The sequence below is a fragment of the Sus scrofa genome, chromosome 1, assembly GCF_000003025.6.
Source record: "Sus scrofa isolate TJ Tabasco breed Duroc chromosome 1, Sscrofa11.1, whole genome shotgun sequence".
Lineage (NCBI taxonomy): Eukaryota > Metazoa > Chordata > Mammalia > Artiodactyla > Suidae > Sus > Sus scrofa.
The window spans coordinates 221,178,585-221,193,416 of record NC_010443.5 but is presented as its reverse complement, the minus strand read 5'-3'; the positions used below and the strand labels follow the sequence as shown (position 1 = coordinate 221,193,416).

Genomic DNA, 14,832 nt, shown 5'->3' with positions numbered 1-14,832 from the left:
AAATCATGACAGCCTTTTGGCATCTCTTCTCAGCGTTACTTCCAAGTAGCCCATAGAGTAGAAAAAACAGTTGCCACTTCTACATGTGTCTGTGTGAGCCAGACTATTGCCATATTAATATTGTAATGGCAAGAGAGAGGAGAACTGGTCTAGGTGGTGGCCCAAAGCCACGCTCATGAGTGAGGCATTTTAAAAACTGTTTTAATGAGTTTAAAATAGGAGTTCCTGGAGTTCCTATTGTGGTTCAGAGGTAAGGAACCCAACTAGTATCCATGAGATATGGGTTCAATCCCTGGCCTCACTCAGTGGGTAAGGGTCCAGCATTGCCATGAGCTGCAGTGTAGGATGTAGACACAGCTCAGATCCCACGTTGATATGGCTGTGATGTTGGCCAGCAATTGCAGTTCTGATTTGACCCCTGGCCTGGGAACTTCCATATGCTGCAGGTGCAGCCCTAAAAGGACAAAATAAAAAAAAAAAAAAAGGAGTTCTGTTGTGGCTCAGCAGGTTAAGGATCCAGCATTGTCACTGCATTGGCTCAGGGTTGCTGCTGGAGTATGGTTCAATCCCTAGCCCAGGTACTTCTGCATGCCATGGATGTAACCTTCCCCCACCAAAAAGAAAAAAAAAAAAAAAAAAAAAAAGGAGTTTAAAACATTAATTGACTATGAGTGCAAGGACACATATATTATGAAATAGACTTTGCTTTGGCTGCTGTAACAAAATACTACAGACTGGGTGACTTAACAGTTTCTCACAGTTCTGGAGCTGGGAAATCCAAGTGAGGTGCCTCTGGTGAGTCAGCTTCCCACTCTGTGAAAGGCTACTTACCTGCTCTATCCTCACAGGGTGGAGAGAGGAAGGGCTCTGGTATCTTCTTAAAAGGACACTAATATCATCTTGGCTGCTTTCCCTCATGACCTTATCTAAATGGAATGACCTCTCAGAGACAATCGTATGGAGATGAGGGCTTCAACATGTGAACTTGGAGGGGACACAAACATTCAGTCCATAATAAGTTTGTAAAATGATGGCTGGGCTGCTTAGAGCTCTGTGATCTGTCCTCTCCTCAGAAGACTCTGAGGAAACTTTGGCTCCACTTAAACATGACAGCATCTATAGATTGAGAAGTAACTGGAGAGCTCTGGACCTAAAACTTGTGTTTAAGGTCTTCCCTGCAATGCCTAGAATGGGCTCAGGGTCTGGTGGTTTGTTTTAAAAGGTGTTGTGGCCTCATTTCCTTTTGTGAGTGGGAAGTTTCAAAAAAGGAAGCATTCGCTTGAATGGTAGCCTAAGTTTCCTTGTTTGTTTGTTGTTTTTACCATTTTTTAAGTGTACAATTCATTGGTATCAAGTACATTTACATCCTGCAGCCATCACCAGCATCCATCTCAGAATATTTTGTTCTTCCCAAAGAGAAACCCTGTGTCCATTAAATATGAACCCCTCACTGTCCCCTCCCCAATCCCCTGTCAACAACCATTCTACTTTCTGTTTTATTTTTATGTTTAGATATTGTAGCTGATACTCAGAAGCTAAGCATTCCTTATTTGAAAGGCTTCACCAAACTGCTTGATTTAAGCATACAATTAGCTGATTAAGCCTGGGATTAAAATGCAGTCTTAATCACTGGTTTTGGAACACCTTGGAAGTTTAGTATGAAGAAATGCACTTCCAGATTTCGAGAGCAGATCAGAGATATCCTTATCAACAGTAGCATCTCAATCAACTGTGCATATCTTATCTCTTGTCCAGAAAACAAAACTGGCCATTGTGGTATAATAAACCTTGTGTACACAGCTGCAGGAGGGAGTAAGGAGATAGCTGTGATCTGAGACCCGAGGTAACTTTCTGAAGATGGCAGTGCATTTAGCACCATGCAATTGCTGGTCACAGCAGTTTTGGAAGTAGATTTTGTCTTGTGTTATGGTTCCTCTTTAAAGAGGAAGTTGCTTTTGAATATTTGCATTGCTTTGAAGCCAGTGCCAAGGAGATGGTGTGACTTATTGCCAGTCAGAGGCAAAGGTAGATGTGTGAGGGTTTCATAATGCAGGGACACAGATTGTTGAATAAAGGAGATAATCATTAATACTGTCAGTAAAATTTGTTGAACCCCCAGGGCAATTTGCAAGAATCATCGCTATTTTTAGAATCTACTGCTAATCACAGTATATCATAGATAGAAATCCCAGTTTGAAAGCATGAATTTGGGTTCAGAGTTTAGATCTGCTGATTTGTGACTTCAGGTAAATGGTTTAATCTTTCTAAGCCTCAGCTTCCTCATCTGAAGAATGAACATGGAGACAGTTTGTTAGTGGGTTCTTTGTAAGGAACAGATGAAATAATAATGCATTTAAAGTGTTACATGTGTTACATGAAACCTCTTTTGCCCAGAAAGAGGCATATAAATGGAAAGCTGTATAAGAATATATATATTTTTATCATCCTGAAACACTCTGAAGATCTTCCACTTCAAATTATTTGACTTATTTGGATCCCAGATGATTTTTCCTGAATCATTTTTGGATGTCTGGACTTCCCTGGTTGAAGGCAAACACTGTCTAGTGAGAAGTCAGGGACAACAGAGGCTGGATTTTGGCAGAGTCGATCAAAACCAGGGTGGCATTTCTAGTTCCTGATAGAGTGAGGCAGATGCAAAGGTCATGTGAGCTTGGAACATTTCCTAGCATCATGTTGTTTTCCTCTTCAAAATGTAGTCTGGAACTTTTCAGTAGCTAAGTCCATTATCTAACTGTCTCACAGCCATACCTCCCCTGTTCCATGTTTATGAGAAGCAAAACAAAATCACTAGGCGTTCAGGAGTTCCTGTTGTGGCGCAGCAGAAATGAATCCAGCTAGGAACCAGGAGGTTTTGGGTTCAATCCCTGGCCTCACTCAGTGGGTTAAGGATCTGGTGGTGTTGTGAGCTGTGGTATAGGTTGCAGACGCGGCTCGATCTGGCGTGGCTGTGGCATAGGCTGGCAGCTACAGCTCCAATTAGACCCCTAGCCTGGGAACCTCCATATGCCGCAGGTGCAGCCCTAAAAAGGACAAAAGACACACACACACACACAATCACAATTACAATCACTAGGCCTTCACATCTTCCTTTTAGGAGGATCTGGAGATTGACTAGCTGACACTTCCAGATTGCAGATTTGAATTAAGGGAAAGAATATGTCACTCAGTCCCTTTACCACTTTTTTTTACCCACAAGGGTTAGTGGAGGTTTGCAGCACGGGGAACAGAAAAGGGGGTAGGCAGGAATAAGATCCAGTTCTCTTGTCATATGCACCCAAATAATACAGCTGCCTTGATAACTCCCTATCTGGGTTTACTGGGAAAGGGCATGAATAATAATAGTAGGAGTGTGAAGAATGAGCCTTTAGACCTACCCAACTTGTGGAAATTCAGAAAATGTAATGCAGAAATGTACGTTTTCCCAGCTTGTGAATCCAAAACAGTGGGCTTGTTGGAAGAACTTTTGAAACTTGTTCTTTTATTTGAAAGCATTATTGTGTTCAGGGGGTACATGTGCTTTTGCTCATAAAAATGTGTGCCTTAATCACATTGCCAGGGAGGCTACAGATTTTACTGCCAACAAAGTAATGTAAGATGTGACGTTTTCTCAGCAGGCACTAGGAGATTTTCTTGAAAGAAAGAAAGGGGGAAAATGCTGCTCTTAAGCAGAGAATGCTGACTGTGTTAGCAGATGTATTTGTCTTATGAACATACTGGTGGAGAATGGTTTAATTCTTTGTCATTTGGTTTTATAATTTCTAAGGTGATTTTTTCCTCTCAGTTATGCAGTAGCCTGCTGGCTGACATTTAACTATTGGCTGTTAATCTTGGGGAATGCACAACTGTAATTTATAGTCAAGGGTACTGATGTAAAGATACAGAAAGAATATTCAAATGCTTTTAGTGCCTTTTTTCTTCCCAGTGATGTCTTGTCCCAAAAACCTTATGAAAGCTCCAAAAGTAAAAAAAATTTTACAGTGAGAAAAGCTGTCTTACGTAGAAAATTCTGTGAGTTTCTGTAGACTTTTGCTTGGTCTTATGCATATAGGAACAATTGTGGTCTTTTAATTTTTGTTTTGTAATTCCATGGATGGAGATGAGTGGAGGCGGGGGAGGGGGAGGCTGAGGTAGGAAGCCAGGCTGGAGAATTAAAAATGATGTCTTTCTTTGAGGGTGCCCCCTTCACCCCCTCCTGCTGGCTTCTCGACCGTGGGACCCAGCCACATCACTTCCTGTCCAAGTTGGCACTGGCAGTGGCACAGTATCTCTGCCCAGTGTTCTCAAACTGCAGCTGGCAAGTTTCCAGTAATAGAGTCATCCAGAGGAACAACGCAACCTCCTTTTTTTGTCTTTCTCTGTTGCCTTGGGCAGCTTCCCCAGCCCTCAGTCTGTCTGTCCCTTGTCCTTGTCCAAAAGAAATAGCTCCACCGAGTCCCCAACTTTGCCTTTGATTTATAGAGTGCTGGCTTCTTCAACATCCAAGTTTGCTCCTCTTTTCTTCTATTGTGCTTAGTCCCGCAAGATTCCCTAGGGATGATTCAGCAAATGCTTTCCTGTGGGAGAAAGGGAGGATATTCCTATCCAGTCATTTTTCCTTCTAGACTGGGTCAGAAAAATAGTAGCCCACACTTTTGAGTTCCTACTATGTGCTTGGTTTTCTATGCATGACCTCATCTAATCCCCAGAGTAGTCCTTTGAAATGGGTGCTACCATCATCTGTGCATGTAGGTCAGAAAGGTTGTTTACCTGGGTCACGTGTTGGGAGGTAGCAGAGTTCCAAGAAGGGCAGCTTTGCTCATTGCAAAGTGAGACAGTCTGTACAGTGAAGCTACTGGGTGGTAGGAGTGTCCCCTGCTTTGTCAGGGGCCTTCCCCCACTTTGGGGCTTTACTTTCTGAGCTCACAGCAGGCACGGTGGCAGAACAGTAGTGTTTGTGATTTCCTCTGCTTTCGATCATTTATGTGTATGCTCTAAGGCGATTTATGTTTTCTCTCCCACACTCTTCATTTCTGTCCACGTCCTCCCCAGCAGTCCTCAACGCCCCTATACCTGTGAATAGGTTTTTTCAAGGCAATCTGGACTTTCTCTACCATCTTCCTCCAAAGCCTTCCAGGCCCCACTCGCTACCCACTTCTTTTTTTTTGTCTTTTTTGTTGTTGTTTTGTTGTTGTTGTTGTTGTTGTTGCTATTTCTTGGGCCGCTCCCGCGGCATATGGAGGTTCCCAGGCTAGGGGTTGAATCGGAGCTGTAGCCACTGGCCTACGCTAGAGCCACAGCAACGTGGGATCCGAGCCGCGTCTGCAACCTATACCACAGCTCACGGCAACGCCGGATCATTAACCCACTGAGCAAGGGCAGGGACCGAACCCGCAACCTCATGGTTCCTAGTCGGATTCGTTAACCACTGCGCCACGACGGGAACTCCTCGCTACCCACTTCTAACACCATGTCCACATGTCTTGGAATCTGTTATGGTGGCATCCCACATCCAGATACCATGATCTGCATTGGTTTTTTATTCGTGCTGTAACAAAATCTGCAAATTTAGTGCTTAAAACAACACCAATCTCCTCTTACAGTTCTGTAGGTCACAAGGTCGACACAGGTCTCACTGAAATCAAATCAGGGGGCTGGGCAGGGCTGGTTCTGGGAAAGAATCAGTTGTTTTCAGCTTCTGGAGGCACCTGCATTCTTGGCTCATGACTCCCTTCCTCCATCTTCAAAGCCACCATCAGTGAGTTGCGTCCCTTTCATGCTTTGAATTTTTCCTGCTGCTACTTCTTCTATCATCCTCTCTCTGACCATAGCCAGAAAAGGTACTCTGCTTTCAGGGACTCATGATTACATTGGACCCATCTGGATAACCCGGGCAGATCTCATCTCAGATCTCTTTAACTGTAGCCACATCTTCAAAGTCCTTTTTGCCATGTAATGTAACATAGTCTTAGGTTTGGAAATTAGGACTTGGATGTCTTTGAGGGTGGAGTGCATTATTCTGCCTAGCCTAGAAGGCAAGGTATGAATGCATAACAACTCTTTGATCTTAGTTTGTACTGGCTTTCCTATAGGTTAAGCATGTAGTTTCTAATACAAGCATTTTATTCAGGGTTCATGAGTTTGTCTGGCTGGCAGCATGCACCTTGCAGGACAGGTGTGAGATGAGCAAAAGCTGTTGGAAGACTGGAAGCTTCCTCTTCCTCTTTGAGTGAAAATGAGGGATCAAAGGAAATTACTTGGGGTTTTTTGTTTGTCTTTTTTTATGGCTGCACCCATGGCATATGGAAGTTTCCAGCCTGAGATTGAATTCCAGCTGCAACTGCACCCTGTGCCATAGTTGTGGCAACATCAGATCCTTTAACCTACTGTGCAAGGCCAAGGATCAAACCCAAGCCTCTGAAGCCACCTGAGCTGCTGCAGTCAGATTCTTTACCCATTTTGCTACTGTGAGAACTCCCCACTTGGGTTTTGACTGTCTTCCTTATTGTGAAATTAAGAACTGAAACTAAAACAACAACAAAAAGCCTTTGATAGTGGAAATACTAGTGCTGGTATATAAAATTGACCCACCTCCTAAAAGGCTCTTTCTTCTTTGAAGACAAAGCTCAGCTGCATTGTAGTTTGAACCTCTATTCTTTGATGGGAAAATTGGACCCCCTCAGTGGCATTTGGTGTGTTACTGAGCAGGGTACCCTTGGGGAGCCGGGGAGCCTCCTCTCCACTTGCCACCTGGAATTTGATGCCACTTCCCCTCTGGCAGCTGTTTAGCCTGTAGGGCCCTCACAAGTTGTTTCAGGAAATAATTTGCTAGAAGATCAAAGCATGGTTGGGATAAATTAATTTTTCAACAAACCACAGGTCTGGGAGAATGTAAACATTGTCTCTTAAGTGATACTATTGTCCTTGATGAAGGAGTAATTTGGAGGGAGTTTAAGATTATAATTCTGCATTTGATTGATAAGTATCTTAATATGTTGATAAAGAGCTCTGAGGGGAGTTCCTGTCGTGGCTCAGTGGAAATGAATCTGACTAGTATCCATGAGGATGCAGGTTCGATCCCTGGCCTCGCTCAGTGGGTTAAGGATCCGGCGTTGCAATGAGCTGCAGTATAGGTTGCAGACACGGCTTGAATCTGGTGTTGCTGTGGCTGTGGCGTAGGCCAGTGGCTACAACTCCGATTAGACCCCTAGCCTGGGAATCTCCATATGCCGAGGGTGTGGCCCTAAAAATACAAAAAAAAAAAAAAAAAAAAAAAAAAAAAGAGCTCTGAAGACTTAACACTTGAGGAAGGTAAGGCCCTGCAGTAGCCAATTATTTCTCTGGATTTCAGTACCTACCTCATTTAGAGCAGAGGTTCTCAAGGGGTCTTAGGGGAGTGATTTTGCTTCACAGGGGCATTTGTCAAGGTCTGAAACATTTTTGATTTTCATGATTCAGAGGAAGGGAGTTACTGGCATCTAGTGGGTAGAGGCCAAGGATGCTGGTACACACTCTGCAATGTACAGGACAGCCCCTCACTACAGTTATTCCGCCCAAACTCTCAGTAGTGGTGAGGCTTGACAAACCTTTATAAGGATCATTTTCAGTTTTTTACTGATTTGGCTGTGTCTTTAACACTGTGCATTGACCTAATTTCTTTGAAGTTTATAGTCCTTTTAATTTGTCACTCAACACAGCATCTCGCCTTTACTAGGCTGAAACATTAGTCTGTTAAGTTGATTTCTTACTCCCACACTTTTTTGTTTTTTGTTTCGGCCACATTTTTGGCATCCGGAAATTCCAGGCCAAGGATTGAACTTGAACAACCACAGTGACTTTGGATCCTTAACCAGGGAACGCCCCTCTACTCACAGTTTTTTGTCTCAGAGCAGAGTATTGGGAGCAACATTGACAAAGCAGATAGTGGCAAAATCTGCATGGTATGCAAAGTGAAAAAAGCAAGGCTTTGGGCATCTCTCAGCTTCTGCTTTTCCATCTCTAAAACGGAGGTAACAATAGCACCTCGTTTAGGATGATTGAATTTAAGAAACACGGTTTTGCAACATGTTTGGCATGTAAAATGTGCTCAATAAATGTCTTCTTTTCCCAGGCAACTGAGTAGGAGACCATGTTCAAAATTTAAGGAGCCTAGGGCCCTTTTTCTTTTAAAGTTGCATATAAAGGAGAGGCACAAATTCTGTAGCATTCTGGGTTGGAAATTCTGAAGCTCTTGGGAAGGAAAACTTACAGCTTTTCAGTAAAATTTACTCCATGATTGACAAAACAATCTGAAGTACCTAAGAGAGGGAGTTCCTATTGTGGCTCAGCAGTTAACGAACCCAGCTAGGAGCCATGAGGATGTGGGTTCGATCCCTGGCCTCACTCAGTGGGTTAAGGATCGGTGTTGCTGTAAGCTGTGGTGTAGGTTGAAGACAAGGCTTAGACCCCAAGTTGCTGTAGCTGTGGTGTAGGCCAGCAGCTGTAGCTCCAATTTGGCTGACCCCTAGACTGGGAACTTCCATATGCTGTGGATGTGGCCCTTAAAAAAAAAAAAAGTAGTACCTAAAAGGCATGTTTTGCCTTAGGCAGTACTATTTTAAAAAGTAAATTGACAGCAACTCTTTTAAGTTGGAACATTCCTGACTTAATTATAGATACCTGCAAAGGTCCCTTCAAACAGGTGGGTTTCTGCCACTGAGTGCTATTTGACAAATCCATTTCTTCCTCAGTTGCTTGCTTGTTTTTGTTTTTGACTGCACCCACAACATGTGGAAGTTCCCAGGCCAGGAGGATTGACCCACCTCGCAGTTGTGATCTGGATCACAGCTGCAGCAGCACTGGATCCTTAACCCCCTGTGCCACAGGGAAACTTCCTCAGTTAATTGTTTTGAGAGTCAGCCTAGAACATAGGGTGGAAAGTCAGATTTAACAGAGAATTCTGTCTCTTCTGATCAGAGCGTCAGTCTCCCATTTGTAAAATGGACATAATACTCCTCCCAGAATGGATATAAGAATCACATCAAGACATATATGGAAGATGTCTTGTTTCATAAATGATATCGTAAAGGTTATTGGTTGAAATTTTTCCACTTTTAAATGTCACATACAAAACTGCAGTGCGAGGTAACTAAGAAGTTAATTTTCAGGAGTTCCTGTTGTGGCTCAGTGGTTAACGAATCCGACTAGGAACCATGAGGTTGTGGGTTCGATTCCTGGCCTTGCTCAGTGGGTTGAGGTTCCGGCGTTGCCGTGAGGTGTGGTGTAGGTTGCAGATGCAGCTCGGATCCCGCGTTGCTGTGGCTCTGGTGTAGGCTACAGCTCCGATTAGACCCCTAGCCTGGGAACCTCCATGTGCCGCAGAAGTGGCCTTTAGAAAATGCAAAAAGACAAAAAAAAAAAAAAAAAGTTAATTTTCAGCCAACCTATTTATGAGTATTTTTATCCAATTGTATGTAACTTGAGAAAATTAGACTTGCTGCTCCTTGTCCTTTTATGGAACAAGAGTCAGCGCAGATCTCTATCGTGACTCTGGTTCTCTTTCCATCAAAGAGTGACTATTCCATGTTGTGCTGTGACTGCCAGCAGAAAACTAGCAAGAGGCAGTTTACAAAGTTTTCATTTGAAAATGATAAATCCAACTGATTTTAAAAAGTTGTTGATCATTGGAAAATTGGACATTTATCTAGTTAATTTCTGTGCCTATCAGTTTGCCCCTCACCAACTTCAAAATCTGAGTCCAAATCCTTCCTTCTCTCTAGAAGGAGGGTCCAGACTGTCTCTGCTTCACCCTGATAATTTCTCCATTTTGCATCTCCTAACTGCTTGTTTTCTCAGGCTGCCTGTACTAAATTGCATTTGTAGACCCATTACTTAGTCAATAGAACATTTCATGTTATGCTTTTTCCCACCTTGATATTTTTCTTGAGCCTAGTCCCATTTCATATATGTATGTTGATATCACTATAGGTCTGCTGCAGAGAGGGACGTTGTGTAGTTTTACTACTGAGGCTTTTGATGATGAATCATGACAGATTTGAGATGAGCAATTAACAGAGAGCCCAGCCCACACTGTGTGGAGGAATAAGTGAGGTTGAAGCTGATGGGTGGTGAAAAGAGATCCAGCATGTTTAGCTGCGCAGTCAGGCAAGTAAGCAGAGTAAGTGCTCTGATAGGGGAAGTGTGGGCTATTATGGGCACATAAAAGTGGAAACATTAGTGGGAGGTGGGGATCAGAGAAGTTGACTGTTCAGGTAGAGGAGGAGAGCATCCTGTGTTCAGAACCAAAGAGAGTTTTTTTTATTTTTTTGTCTTTTGTCTTGAGGGCCACACTTGTGGCATATGGAGGTTCTCAGGCTAGGGGTCTAATCAGAACTGTTGCCACCAGCCTGTGCCACAGCCACAGCAACACCAGATCTGAGCCACATCTGTGACCTACACCACAGCTTATAGCAATGCCAGATCCTTAACCCACTGAGCGAGGCCAGGGATTGAACCTGTAAGCTCAAGGTTCCTAGTTGGATTTATTTCCACTGTGCCATGACAGGAACTCCGAAAGAGAGTTTTCAAAAAAAGTAAGAGTGTTCCTATTGTGGCTTAGGTTATGAACCCAACTACTATCCATGAGGATGTGGGTTCTATCCCTGGCCTTGTTCAGTGGGTTAAGGTGTTGCTGCGAGCGCAGATGTGACTTGGATCTGATGCTGCTGGGGCTGTGGTGGTGGCAGCTCTGATTCGGCCCCTAGACTGAGAATCTCCATATGCTGCAGGTGCAGCCCTAAAACCAAAACAAAACAAAACAAAAAAACACCAAAAAACCAACCAACCCCTCCCCCACCAAAAAAAGACCAAAGAGAGTTTAGTTTATGATTTTGAATTGGAGGGTGGAGTTAACTGTGGGGCTGTGTGTGGAGTGGGCAGTAAGGTCATAAAGGGCTTGGTAGACCATGTTAAGAAACTTACAATTTTGTCTCAAGGGTGGTAGGAAGTCATTGTTGAGTTTTAAACTGGTGAGTGATGTAATTAGAAGTACACATTGAAAAATTCTCTCCAGCTTGATGTGAGAGTGGCCAGGGACCTCAGCCACCTGCAGTGATACCAGGTGGGAGAAGTCTTAGTTTGGATGAGGACAGGGGTCATGGGGCTGGACCATGGTGGGCAGAGTGGAGATTTAGGAGTAGGAGCTCTGAGCTGATGGAGTGGGAAGGGAAGAGTCAAGTGCCATCCCCAGCTTTCTGGGAGGTGGGGCTGCTTCTCAGAGGCACCTAGGAGGATTGTGCAGGAGGATAATGAACTCGATTTTGGATAGATTGAGTTCTAGGGACTGCAGGATGTTCAAAGGGAAATGTCAGCTGGAAATCTGCATATAAAGTTCAGCAAAGAGAGCATAGTGAGTTGAATTTTGAGTCTCCCCTATATGGATGGTCATTGCAGCAATGAGATAATAAGACTCCAAGTCGGGGTCGGGTGGTAGAGTGGGAGAAGAGGGCTGAGGGCTCAACCCTGAAGGGTGGTCTGCAAAGGAGACCGAGGAAGGACAGCCATAGAGGTGGGAGGAAGCCTCCAAGAGTGCACTTCAGGGAGGGAATAGGTGCTGGTGTCTGATCCTCTGGAGCCATGGGCGTTCAGCCCTATCTGGTGGATTTGGCAGCAGAAACAGTTTCAGAGGCTTGAAGGCCACTGGGCGCAGAGTAGAAGGTCTAGAGGAATGAGTGGGAAGTGAAGGAGTAGAGACAGCTTGTATTGATTCTGCTGGCCTCAGGGGGTGGGGGGAAGCCTTTGAAAGTATTAGGAAAAGGTGTGTGTGCCCCTGTGTGTGGAGGCAGCCCAAGGTGTGGAATTTGGTGACTGGGCCACGGGTGAGACTTAACGTCCCATGAGCCACCTTAGTGATGCTGTGTTCAGTGTGTGGCAAGGGGGCAGTTTTGCTCCCCCAGGGGACATTTGGCAGTGTCTGAATACAGTTGTGATTGTTACAACTGAGCCAGGGAGGGTGGATGCCACTGTCATCTAGTGGGAGGAGGCCAGAGTAGCTGCACAATACCCTGCAATGCACAGGACAGTCCATACCACATGTCAGTTGTGCAGAGGTTGAAAAACTTGGGTGTTGCTCTTTGTCTGTGAAAAGGAGGGGAAGGATGTGGGAGGGTGGTAACTGAGAACATTCCATATACACTTTAATACAGTCTCATTTGGGGCAGTTTCCATCTGGCCTCCCTGCCTCTCGCTTATAATTCTTATTCAGCAGGTTGTAGCTTTTCACTTGTTTGTTCTTTTGTAGCCATTTTCACTACCCACCCCACCCCACAATACTCTAGAGCAAGGTAACCTTGTGTCCTAATTTCTCTTTCTGGGCACATTGTAAGATCTGAATTTTAATACCATTGGTCAGGAAATTCTGTTTTGAAAACCCAGAGACAGATGTTGCTTTGGCTAATCTCATGGAGGCCATAATTCAGTGTCAGGTTGATAAGGTTTTAATGCACAGTCAGTCAGCCTTTTGACTGTTAGGCTTGGAAAAAAGACAGGAAGTATTTCTTGTCTTTAAAAGCAAGCCTTGCTCTGGCTTTGGGAAGAGAGTACAAAGTGTTCTCACCAGATAGGGTTGCAGCAGCTCTCCCAGCATTTTGGGAACAAATCAAGTCATTATCTTGACAGTGTCAAAACTATGTTCCCAGATCACTTGTTTGAAACATTTGGGGCTGATGAGGAGGGGAAGAATTAATTAGCAGCTCTCTCTTCTTGGTGTCCTTTTTCAGCCTTCTCACATTGCAGCATGAGAATCCCTCAGGCATGCAGGCTGCGAATTTGATAATCTGTATGTTACACAGTACAAAAGTTTGCTGGCTAAATATCGCGAACCCTTCTAACGTGAGGCTGACAGTGTCCTGGGTCCAATGAACAAGAAAATCTACTGTAACATGTTGTCAGTGGGAAAGCACTTAGTTCACAGAAAAGCCTTGGAGGGTCCTGGGTAAGTTTGACAGGTTAAGTTGCTTTTTCAGTCTTCAGGAATATTTTATCCTGCAGCTATGGGTAAATCTAAAGGCTTCAAAAGAATGAAAACAAGCTTAATACTAAGTTTTGGCAAAGAGTATGCAAAGCAGTAAGAATGTATGGATTAAGAACAGGAAGCATCTTAATTTGAAAATGGTGGCAGCAGAGGTGGATTAAAATGACTGCTCGTTATGTTGAATGTAAGATATGCCTTGGTTGTGGGCATGTTGTTTCTGAATTAATTATTGTATGTAGAGGTGTATTTTAGGCCCCTTCTTATTACATTGATTTTTTTAATGTAATTTTAAAAGATAAGGCTTATGATAAGAATTCTCTTCCTGCATGGTGAGCGCCATTATACAAATGGTATAACCATGCCTTTTATGTATCTGTATGTATAGCTTAACTCAGTGTAGAATATCACACTGGGGTAAAACACACCGTAGCTTTTAAATTTCTGTAGTGGACCAGTCCATGCTATGAAAGGGAAGGTGGTAGTGGGCAGGACATAGAAAGTTTTAGGCTAAAGAATATTGGTATAAAAAATAAAATAAAATAAATAAAAAATAAAGAATATTGGTATAAAATCTTATTTCCACTGTGGTAAACTCTTTGATCATGTAGTTAAGACAGTTTGAGATCACATTAAAAAACTTTTCCCTAGTCAGGACTATAGATAATACTGATAAACATTAATCTTGCTTTTAAAGTTTTCCCTAATGTAGATTCATAATCTGTCTTTATAATTGCAATAGCATGTGGTTACGTATAGTTGAGAAAACTATTTCTCATGTGTCTTAGTTTTGGCTAAATTTCTTTTATTAACTGTACTAAAAATTCTTTATGATAATTATGATAATTCCTTGAGGAAAGAATATTTCCTCAAATCTGATTTCTTATGAATTTGTTTTATTTTGAGGTATAATTGACCTACATCACTATGCTAGTTCCTGGGACACAACATAGTGATTTGATATTCTATACTTTTCAAAATGATCACCATAAGTCTAGTTGTCTCTTACTATATTACAACATCACACAATTATTGACTATATTCTCCATACTGTACATTTTATATCTGTGACTCATTTATTTTGTATCTGAAAGCTTGTACATTTTAATCTCCCATTCCACCTCCCTCTGGCAACCACATGTTTGTTCTCTGTATCTGTGACTATTTGTGTTTAGTTATATTTGTTCATTTGTTTTTTAGATACCACACTTAAGTGAAATAATAAATAATTGTCTTTCTTGATTTAAATTTCAATTAGCATAATACCCTCTAGGTCCATCCATGTTGTTGCAAATGGAAAGATTTCATTCCTTTTTTTATGGCTGAGCAATATTCCTATACATATATATACACACACATATATACATATGCACCACATCTCCTTTCTTTATCTATTCATCCATTGATGGGCACTTAGGTTGCTTCCATATCTTGGCTATTGTTAATAATGCTGCAGTGAACATAGGGGTGCACATATCTTTTCTAATTAGTGTTTTTGTTTTCTTTGAATAAATACACAATTTATTGCTGAATCATATGGTAGTTCTGTTTTTAAATTTTTGAGGAACCTCCATACTGTTTTCACTGCAGCAATTTGCATTTCCACTAACAATGCACAAGGGTTCCTCTTTCTCCAAATCTTCACCAACATTATTATTTGTTGTTTTTTTTTGGTAACAGCCATTCTGACAGGTGTGGTTTTGATTTGCATTCCACTGATGATTAGTGATGTTGAGCATCTTTTCACATGCCTTTTGGCCATCTGTATGTTTTCTTTGGAAAATATTAAGGTCCTCTGCCCATTTTTTAATTGGCTTTTTTTTTTTTTT

At 42.6% G+C, this 14,832-nt stretch overlaps 1 protein-coding gene across 13 annotated transcripts in view; it reads left to right on the top strand.

Moving 5' to 3' along the window:
• The window catches only part of KANK1 (KN motif and ankyrin repeat domains 1), a 203,834-nt gene that overhangs the window by 25,459 nt on the left and 163,543 nt on the right, over positions 1-14,832 (top strand). For 2 of the 13 annotated variants that reach the window (XM_021064436.1, XM_021064426.1), the window contains exon 1: positions 10,774-12,967. The exons of 8 other annotated variants lie outside the window; for them this stretch is intronic. The gene's annotated coding sequence lies outside the window, so the exon portion shown is untranslated. Of the gene's footprint in view, positions 1-10,773; positions 12,968-14,832 lie in introns of those variants that run through there. 3 more of the 13 variants (XM_021064471.1, XM_021064464.1, XM_021064490.1) reach the window with 2 other exon arrangements.